Raw genomic sequence first — 9,905 nt, forward strand, 5'->3', positions numbered from 1 at the left:
CTCTGAATATATCTTCTCCTCCGGCGTCTTAGAGCAGCCTCTGGGATAAGTTCATATGCCTTGGGGGAGGTACGAGCAAAGGATCCAATTTGGAAGTTGGATTTCTGGTCAGAATGCTGGTGAGATACCACCACTGATATTCAAAAGTTATTTCTGGCTGTATGTAACATAAACAAAAATTCTGGGCTAATAACGTAAGAAATAACACAAAGAAATACTGCAAAGTTGCTAAGTAGCTAGAAGCTGCTATGTCTGTCAGCTCCATCTTGCAACATTTTTATTAGCCTATGTAATTGTAAAATATGTATCCTGTAGCAGTCAAGGGCATTAAATCAGCAGAAGGCAAGGCAGGTTGATGTGCTCAGAGCGTAGATTTATTTACAGGTCTTGGTGAGCCAATTTTGAAAGCGACATACATTGTACAAGTAGATTTACCAAACATATGCCAGAAATAAATAGCCTCTGTATCTGAGAAACCAAAATGAATTTGTCTAAAAAGGAGCTATAACATGTAGGCCTAAATAATACGCCCTCGTCTGCTAAATGGCATATATTATTATTATTATTATTACAGGACCATACAATTACCCAATAGGCAATTACAACCAATAAACTGGTTCCACAATGTAAAAGGTCATGTCTACATCCATTGTTATATTTGTACACTAGTCTTAAAACACCATGCATACATGAAACAATATTTTCTCTCATTCAATGTTCTGACTGCAAAGCATGGAGCGCAGGCCATGTAGCCTAAAGCACGTGCTCCTATTATGCACAACAAAAATGACAGGAACTGGACACACGGCACTCTGACATAACCTGGGAAATATGAGCAAAGAAAATCATACATTTAATTAAATTGTAATGTCGTTCATCTGTTGTATGAAGAGAGTCAGACCGAAATGCAGCGTGTAGGTTACTCATGACTTTAATGAAGATAATCGCGGTACATGAAATAACTGAATAAATACAAAAACAACAAACGGAACGTGAAACCTATTACAGCCTATCTGGTGAACACTACACAGAGACAGGAACAAACACCCACAAATTACAACGCGAAAGTCAGGCTGTCTAAGTATGGTTCTCAATCAGAGACAACGACAAGCACCTGACTCTGATTGAGAATCGCCCCAGGCAGCCAAGCCTAACTAGACACACCCCTAATCATACACAATCCCAATTACTACAAACCCCAATACGAAACACAACATATAAACCCATGTCACACCCTGGCTTACCCAAACATATACAAACATATACCAAAAACACAAAATACAATGACCAAGGCATGACAGAACCCCCCCCCCCCTAAGGTGCGGACTCCCGGACGCACCTCAAGAGCATAGGGAGGGTCCGGGTGGGCGTCTGTCCATGGTGGCGGTTCTGGCTCGGGACGTGGACCCCACTCCATTAATGTCCTATTTCCTCCCCTTCGCATCCACTTTCTCCGCCGACCATGGCCTAATAGTCCTCACCCAGATCCCCACATAACTGAGGGGCAGCTCGGGACCGAGGGGCAGCTCAGGACAGAGGGGCAGCTCAGGACAGAGAGGCAGCTCAGCAGAGGGGCAGGACAGAGGGGCATCTCAGGACAGAGGGGCAGCTCGGGACAGAGGGGACTGAGCCCGGGACTGAGGGGCAGCTGAGGGGGCGTCTCAGGACAGAGGGGCATCTCAGGACTGCGGGGCATCTCAACAGAGGGGCAGCTCGGGAGAGGGGGAAGCCCAGTACTGAGAGGAAGCTCAGTACTGAGAGGAAGCTCAGGCAGGTAGTAGGCTCCGGTAAATCTTGGCTGGCTGGTGGAACTGGATGATTCAGGTTGTCTGGCCGATCTAGAAGATCTTGGCAGACTGGCACTTCTGGCGGATTACATTTACATTACATTTAAGTCATTTAGCAGACGCTCTTATCCAGAGCGACTTACAAATTGGTGCATTCACCTTATGACATCCAGTGGAACAGCCACTTTACAATAGTGCATCTACATATTTTAAGGGGGGTGAGAAGGATTACTTTATCCTATCCTAGGTATTCCTTAAAGAGGTGGGGTTTCAGGTGTCTCCGGAAGGTGGTGATTGACTCCGCTGTCCTGGCGTCGTGAGGGAGTTTGTTCCACCATTGGGGAGCCAGAGCAGCGAACAGTTTTGACTGGGCTGAGTGGGAACTGTACTTCCTCAGTGGTAGGGAGGCGAGCAGGCCAGAGGTGGATGAACGCAGTGCCCTTATTTAGGTGTAGGGCCTGATCAGAGCCTGGAGGTACTGAGGTGCCGTTCCCCTCACAGCTCCGTAGGCAAGCACCATGGTCTTGTAGCGGATGCGAGCTTCAACTGAAAGCCAGTGGAGAGAGCGGAGGAGCGGGGTGACGTGAGAGAACTTGGGAAGGTTGAACACTAGACGGGCTGCGGCGTTCTGGATGAGTTGTAGGCGTTTAATGGCACAGGCAGGGAGCCCAGCCAACAGCGAGTTGCAGTAATCCAGACGGGAGATGACAAGTGCCTGGATTAGGACCTGCACTGCTTCCTGTGTGAGGCAGGGTCGTACTCTGCGGATGTTGTAGAGCATGAACCTACAGGAACGGGCCACCGCCTTGATGTTAATTGAGAACGACAGGGTGTTGTCCAGGATCACGCCAAGGTTCTTAGCGCTCTGGGAGGAGGACACAATGGAGTTGTCAACCGTGATGGCGAGATCATGGAACGGGCAGTCCTTCCCCGGGAGGAAGAGCAGCTCCGTCTTGCCGAAGTTCAGCTTGAGGTGGTGATCCGTCATCCACACTGATATGTCTGCCAGACATGCAGAGATGCGATTCGCCACCTGGTCATCAGAAGGGGGAAAGGAGAAGATTAATTGTGTGTCGTCTGCATAGCAATGATAGGAGAGACCATGTGAGGTTATGACAGAGCCAAGTGACTTGGTGTATAGCGAGAATAGGAGAGGGCCTAGAACAGAGCCCTGGGGGACACCAGTGGTGAGAGCGCATGGTGAGGAGACAGATTCTCGCCACGCCACCTGGTAGGAGCGACCTGTCAGGTAGGACGCAATCCAAGCGTGGGCCACGCCGGAGATGCCCAACTCGGAGAGGGTGGAGAGGAGGATCTGATGGTTCACAGTATCGAAGGCAGCCGATAGGTCTAGGAGGATGAGAGCAGAGGAGAGAGAGTTAGCTTTAGCGGTGCGGAGCGCCTCCGTGATACAGAGAAGAGCAGTATCAGTTGAATGACTAGTCTTGAAACCTGACTGATTTGGATCAAGAAGGTCATTCTGAGAGAGATAGCGGGAGAGCTGACCAAGGACGGCACGTTCAAGAGTTTTGGAGAGAAAAGAAAGAAGGGATACTGGTCTGTAGTTGTTGACATCGGAGGGATCGAGTGTAGATCTTGGCAGACTGGCACTTCTGGCGGATCCTGGCAGACTGGCGACGCTGGGCCGACTGGCGCTGGGCGCTGGGAGCACTGACTGGCACTGGGCAGACTGGGAGCACTGGCGGCGCTGGGCAGACTGGCGTCGCTGGGCAGACTGGCGGCGCTGGGCAGACTGGGCGCACTGGCGGAGCTGGGCAGACTGGGAGCACTGGCGGAGCTGGGCAGACTGGGAGCACTGGGCAGACTGGAGACTCTAAAAGCGCAGGAGAGGAGAAAAGTGCTGGCTGCGCTGAACTGGCGAGGCGTACTGGAGGCCTGGTGTGTGGTGCTGGAACTAGTGGTACTGGATCTAGGACACGCACAGGAAGCCTGGTGCGGGGAGCTGCTACTGGAGGACTGGTGTGTAGAGGTGGCTCTGGATAGACCGGACCGTGCAGGCGCACTGGAGCTCTTGAGCACCGAGCCTGCCCAAGCTTACCTGGCTCGATGCCCACTCTAGCCCGGCCAATAGGAAGGGCTGGTATGTGCCGCAGCTGGCTCTGCACCCGCACTGGAAACACCGTGCGCTCCATAGCATAACACGGTGCCTGCCCGGTCTCTCTAGCCCAACGGTGAGCACAGGGAGTATGCGCAGGTCTCCTACCTGGCATAACTATTCTCCCTTCTAGCCGCCCCCCAATAATTTTTTTGGGCTGTTTTTCCGGTTTCCAACCGCGTCGCCGTGCTGCCTCCTCATACCTGCGCCTCTCCGCTTTAGCTGCTCCTATTTCCTCCTTGGGACGGCGATATTCTCCCGGCTGCGCCCAGGGTCCTTTTCCGTCTAATATCATCTCCCAAGACCAGAAGTCCTCATATTGCTGCTCCTCACAATTAACAGCGAGAGTAGGCTCAGGTCTGACTCCTGACTCAGCCACTCTCTCTCTGCGCTCTCCCCCGTTACTTTCGTTTTTCGCTCTTGCGTCGCCGTGTTCTCCTTTTCGACTCCATTCCTCTATAGCCCTCTTCGCATTGCTGCAGGGAATCCCACCTGTCGATTTCTTCCCACGTAGTATACTCCATGCTTCTGCTGTCTATAACGTCCTCCTTTAGATCCTGCCAGTTCACACGCTGCTCGGTCTGTGAGTGGTGGGTGTTTCTGTAATGTCGTTTGTCTGTTGTATGAAGAGAGTCAGACCGAAATGCAGCGTGTAGGTTACTCATGACTTTAATGAAGATAATCGCGGTACATGAAATAACTGAATAAATACAAAAACAACAAACGGAACGTGAAACCTATTACAGCCTATCTGGTGAACACTACACAGAGACAGGAACAAACACCCACAAATTACAACGCGAAAGTCAGGCTGTCTAAGTATGGTTCTCAATCAGAGACAACGACAAGCACCTGACTCTGATTGAGAATCGCCCCAGGCAGCCAAGCCTAACTAGACACACCCCTAATCATACACAATCCCAATTACTACAAACCCCAATACGAAACAACATATAAACCCATGTCACACCCTGGCTTACCCAAACATATACCAAAAACACAAAATACAATGACCAAGGCGTGACATAAATAAACAATTGCTACCTCAAAAGTCTTGCAAATGTTCTGGTGCACTATAAACATTGTACACATTGTTGCTGTAAAATGAAAAATGTATTGAAGGCCGATGTTTCGTAAACATTACACAAGTTGGAAATCGCAAACTCAACAATGAGTGGGTTTGGAAGGAATCAGTTGCTAACTTTAAGTGTTGCAAAGCAATCAATCACTAGCCTGATATTCAGTGTAGTGGGTGGTCCAAGTCTGGGTTTAACGGTCCCTTTAACAAGATATAAATAATAAACATGCAGCACCACGGGCCAGAACAGTTTCAATACATTGGCCATGCTGTCAATCCAGCATGATTTCTGACACATTCAAAACAACTGCAAACTCGGAAATCTCAGACTTCAGTGAGTTCAAGACAACTGGGGGAATAAAAACTTGCTCCAACTGGGAAAATAATCTTTGAACGGTCATCCAACAGGTCTGACCTGTAGATCATTGACGTCATGATTTGACCTTGTTCACTCCCTCCGCTCCCCCGACATCTGTGTTGATTGAGACTGCTGATCCAATTAGAGTTCCGAGTGCATGTTTCACTAGCCAATCTGTTGCATTTTTCTTGCAAGAGCGATGATGCGGCTACATGTAGATTAATCCATGTAGACTGTGCCACAAAATGAGTGACATAACCAGGTCAGATAATTTTAAGTCAGTCTCAAGTCAAAGTCCAGAGATTTGAGGCTCCAAGTCAAAGCTATTTTATACCAAGTCAAGTTTCAAGTCAAATGTGTTTTAATGGGCTAACAGTAGTAAATCAAAAAAAAGGGTCTTAAATATCTAAAGCAAATAACAAAAGGATCCTTGGCATGACTCTCTTAAAACAATTCCTTATCAAATGTGGTTGCAAACACATATTTAGCACAAGTTATTGAAGCTGTATCGAAATGCTTGTGTTCCTAGCTCTAACAGTGCAGTAATATCTAACAATACACACAAATCTAAAAGCACAAGAATGAAAATAAGAAATACAGAATCTAATGTTAGGATGAGCAATGTCAGAGTCCAGTGTGTTCGTGTATATATATATATATATATATATATATATAACATTGAGCATATCTGTAGAATACATATAATAGCATAATATATGCAGTACCAATCAAGTTTGAACACACCTACTCATTCAAGGGTTTCTCTTCATTTGTACATCTTTCTACATTGTAGAATAATAGTGAAGACATCAAAACTAAGAAATCATGTCGTAACCCCCCAAAAAGTGTTAAATAAATCAAAATATATTTAACATTTTAGATTCTTCAAAGTGGCAACCCTTTGCCTTGACATCTTTGCAAGCTCTTGGCATTCTATCAACCAGCTTCTTGAAGTAGTCACCTGGAATGCATTTCAATTAAAAGTTCATTTGTGGAATTTATTTCCTTCTTAATGTGTTGTAAGCCAATCAGTTGTGTTGTGACAAGGTAGGGGTGCTATAGAGAAGATAGCCCTGTTTGGTAAAAGACAAAGTTCATATTATGGCAAGAACAGCTCCAACAAGCAAAGACAAACAGTTCATCATTACTTAAAGACATGAAGGTCAGTCAATACGGAACATTAAGAACTTTGAAAGTTTAAGTGCAGTTGGAAAACCCATCAAGCATTATGATGAAACTGTCTGTCATGAGGACTGCCACAGGAAGACCCAGAGTTACCGCTACTGCAGAGGATAAATTCAATTAGCGTTAACCCCGCCTCAGATTGCAGTCCAAATAAGTGCTTCACAGAGTTCAAGTAACAGACACATCTCAACATCAACTGTTCAGAGGGGACTGCGTGGAGGCCTTCATGGTCGAATTGCTAAAAAGAAACCACCGCTAAAGGTCACCAGTAATAAGAAGAAACGTGCTAGTCCAAGAAACACGACCGGTGGAAATCTGTCCCATGGTCTGATCAGTCCAAATTTGCGATTTTACTTGTGAGATGTATTGTCGGTGAACGGATGATCTTCGCATGTGTAGTTCCCACCGTAAAGCATGGAGGAGGAGGTGTGATGATGCTTTTCTGGTGAAACTGTTAGTGATTAATTTAGAATTCAAGGCACACTTAACCAGCATGGTTACCACAGCATTCTACAGTGATACACCATCCATCTGGTTTCGCTTAGTGGGACTATCATTTGTTTTTCAACAGAACAATGAATCAACACACCTCCAGGCTATGTAAGGTCTATTTGACCAAGAAGGAGAGTGATGGAGTGCTGTATGACCTGGCCTCCACAAGCATCCGACCTCAACCCACACAAAACTTACTATCAAAACAGAAGGGGCACAGCAAGTGCTGCAGCCCAGGATGCAGGCATCCATTTACTCCCGTTATCAATTAAAGCTCAAAATTAATTTTCCATGTGCATTCACCAAACGTAGCCATATGCTCTCAGCACACCCGGCTTCACCAGGCCTTCACACCTCATTCACTTCTTGTGGGCAGCCATATAGAACACAACACATGAGGACTGAAATACACCATATACAAGTCACATGATTAGGTCAATTGTCCAATGAAAATGCTTGCTGAAATATCAGGGGGGATTAGTCACACTTGTGGAGTGTGATAATCCCGTAACACTTTGTAGTCAACAGTGATCCACAGTATCAGAGCGTGTGTGCTTCATCAGTGTCACTTTACTCACTGAATGGCTCTGGGTAATCTGTAATGCTCCATTGATCTGAACACTCTTCAGAGAGCGAGAGAGAAAAGAGAGAGAGAGTAAGAGAGAATGAGGAAGAAAAAGATAGGGGAATAGAGAGATGAGAGGGGGAGAGAGAGACTCAACCCGGACCAGCCTGATTACACACAGCTCCCCTTGGTTGGCGGCTCTGATGTCAACCAATGAGTAAACAAATTAGACAAAAACGCAACAGATGGGACTGGCGCTAACTAATCTCATTGGTCTGTTGAGAGAGAGGCATTCCAAGACAGAGAGAGAGACAGAAAGAGAGAGAGAGAAAGAGAGCGACGGGGAGAGAGAGAGAGAGAGTATTTGGCATCTCATTGCTGCTGTTATTCTCTCATCCATACCATTTCACTATGAACGATGAGTCATTTCGTTTGTCATAGGCTACATATCTCCTGGGTGTGTGTGCATGTGTATGTTTTAGATATCAGAATGTCAGATATCAGCAGCTGGAGCAGACAGGAGGGTCTAAAAGCGTAGGGAACCCTTCATTCACATCACACGTCTCAGGAAGAATTAATTGGCTCTTCTTCCACCACAGCTTGTTGTTGGCCTGGCTGTTTCTCTAATTTAGTTTCCATTCAGTTTCCAAGGAGGTGAGAGACAAAGCTGTCCTGATAGACATTTTTGAATCCAATGTCTGTGTCTCAATTGGCAACCTATTCCCTATATAATGCTTTGGTCAAAAGTAATGCACTTTTTAGTGAAAAGTGTGCCATTAGGACTCAAACAATGGCCATGAAAGCCAAGCCTTCTCTCTTCCTCTCCTGAAAGTCACTAAAACAGAAGAAGAATTAATGTTGACTGGATTTCTTTCAATCTTCCCCCTTTTCCTCCTCTTCTACCACCACTAGCTTTTGTTCTAGTCAATGAATGGTGCCCATGTATTATGCAACTAGTTCTCACAGTCATGTCAGAATTAGACGTCCTTCCATGCTTCTTAAGTATCACATTTTAAAGTAGTAAGTGTTTAAGGTTATGTTTAGGCATCAATTCATAATTTTAAGAATAGGGTTAAGTTGGGCATTATCTCTGAATGGTTAAGGTAAGGGTTCATGTTTTTTGATAGACTTAAAACAAAAATCTGAAAAAACAACACTCTAGCAAAACCGAAACCTACTTGAAGGTAACAGAGCTCACAAGTCCTCAACTGGAAGATTCATTAAATAGTACCTGCAAAATACCAGTCTCAAAGTCAACGGTGAAGAGGCGCTGGCAGAGTTCCTCTGTCCAGTGTCTGTGTTTTTTCCCCCTCTTAGTATTTTTATTGGCCAGTCTGAGATATGGCTTTTTCTTTGCAACTCGGCCTAGAAGGCCAGCATCCCAGAGTCGCCTCTTCACTGTTGACATTGAGACGGGTGTTTGCAGGTACTATTTAATGAAGCTGGCACTTGAGGACTTGTGAGACATTTACATTACATTTAAGTCATTTAGCAGACGCTCTTATCCAGAGCGACTTACAAATTGGTGCATTCACCTTATGACATCCAGTGGAACAGCCACTTTACAATAGTGCATCTAAATATTTTAAGGGGGGGGGGGGGTGAGAAGGATTACTTTATCCTATCCTAAGTATTCCTTAAAGAGGTGGGGTTTCAGGTGTCTCCGGAAGGTGGTGATTGACTCCGCTGTCCTGGCGTCGTGAGGGAGTTTGTTCCAAAATTGGGGAGCCAGAGCAGCGAACAGTTTTGACTGGGCTGAGCGGGAACTGTACTTCCTCAGTGGTAGGGAGGCGAGCAGGCCAGAGGTGGATGAACGCAGTGCCCTTATTTGGGTGTAGGGCCTGATCAGAGCCTGGAGGTACTGAGGTGCCGTTCCCCTCACAGCTCCGTAGGCAAGCACCATGGTCTTGTAGCGGATGCGAGCTTCAACTGGAAGCCAGTGGAGAGAGCGGAGGAGCGGGGTGACGTGAGAGAACTTGGGAAGGTTGAACACTAGACGGGCTGCGGCGTTCTGGATGAGTTGTAGGGGTTTAATGGCACAGGCAGGGAGCCCAGCCAACAGCGAGTTGCAGTAATCCAGACGGGAGATGACAAGTGCCTGGATTAGGACCTGCGCCGCTTCCTGTGTGAGGCAGGGTCGTACTCTGCGGATGTTGTAGAGCATGAACCTACAGGAACGGGCCACCGCCTTGATGTTAGTTGAGAACGACAGGGTGTTGTCCAGGATCACGCCAAGGTTCTTAGCGCTCTGGGAGGAGGACACAATGGAGTTGTCAACCGTGATGGCGAGATCATGGAACGGGCAGTCCTTCCCCGGGAGGAAG

Source organism: Oncorhynchus gorbuscha, linkage group LG04 (assembly GCF_021184085.1).
Source record: "Oncorhynchus gorbuscha isolate QuinsamMale2020 ecotype Even-year linkage group LG04, OgorEven_v1.0, whole genome shotgun sequence".
Lineage (NCBI taxonomy): Eukaryota > Metazoa > Chordata > Actinopteri > Salmoniformes > Salmonidae > Oncorhynchus > Oncorhynchus gorbuscha.